General features: G+C 61.4%; 1 protein-coding gene across 1 annotated transcript in view; it reads left to right on the top strand.

Annotated features, from left to right (window-relative positions):
• The window catches only part of Fam186a (family with sequence similarity 186, member A), a 70259-nt gene that overhangs the window by 53094 nt on the left and 16505 nt on the right, over window positions 1-660 (top strand). The window lies entirely within an intron of this gene.

A 660-nucleotide genomic window follows, 5' to 3' on the forward strand; every position in this document is an offset into this window, starting at 1 on the left:
CCTGAGCAGGCCCAGGCTCAAGGGATCACTCTCACCCATCAGCAGGCCCAGGCCCTGGGGATCACTCTCACCCCTGAGCAGGCCCATGCTTTAGGGATAACTCTTACCCCTGAGCAGGTCCAGGCTCCAGAGATCACTCTCATCCCTCAGCAGGCCCAGATCTCCGAGATCACTCTTGCCCCTGAGCAGGCCCAGGCTCAAGGGATCATTCTAACCCCTGAGCAGGCCCAGGCCCTAGGGATCAGTCTCACCCCTCAGCAGGCTCAGGCTCAAGGGATCAGTCTAACCCCTCAGCAAGCCCAGGCCCTAGGGATCACTCTTACCCCTCAGCAGGCCCAGGCTCAAGGGATCACTCTCACCCCTCAGCAGGTCCAGGCCTTAGGGATCACTCTTACCCCTGAGCAGGCCCAGGCTCAATGGATCACTCTCACCCTCCAGCAGGCCCAAGACCTGGGGATCACTCTCACCCCGGAGCAGGCCCATGCTCTAGGGATAACTCTTTTCCCTGAGCAGGCCCAGCCTCTAGAGATCACTCTCCTCCCTCAGCAGGCCCAGGCCCCGGGGATCACTCTTACCCCTGAGGAGGCCCAGACTCAAGGGATCATTCTAACCCCTAAGCAGGCCCAGGCCCTAGGGATCAGTCTCACCCCTCAGCAGGCC

Source organism: Dipodomys ordii, unplaced genomic scaffold (assembly GCF_000151885.1).
Source record: "Dipodomys ordii isolate 6190 unplaced genomic scaffold, Dord_2.0 Scaffold42, whole genome shotgun sequence".
Taxonomy (NCBI): domain Eukaryota; kingdom Metazoa; phylum Chordata; class Mammalia; order Rodentia; family Heteromyidae; genus Dipodomys; species Dipodomys ordii.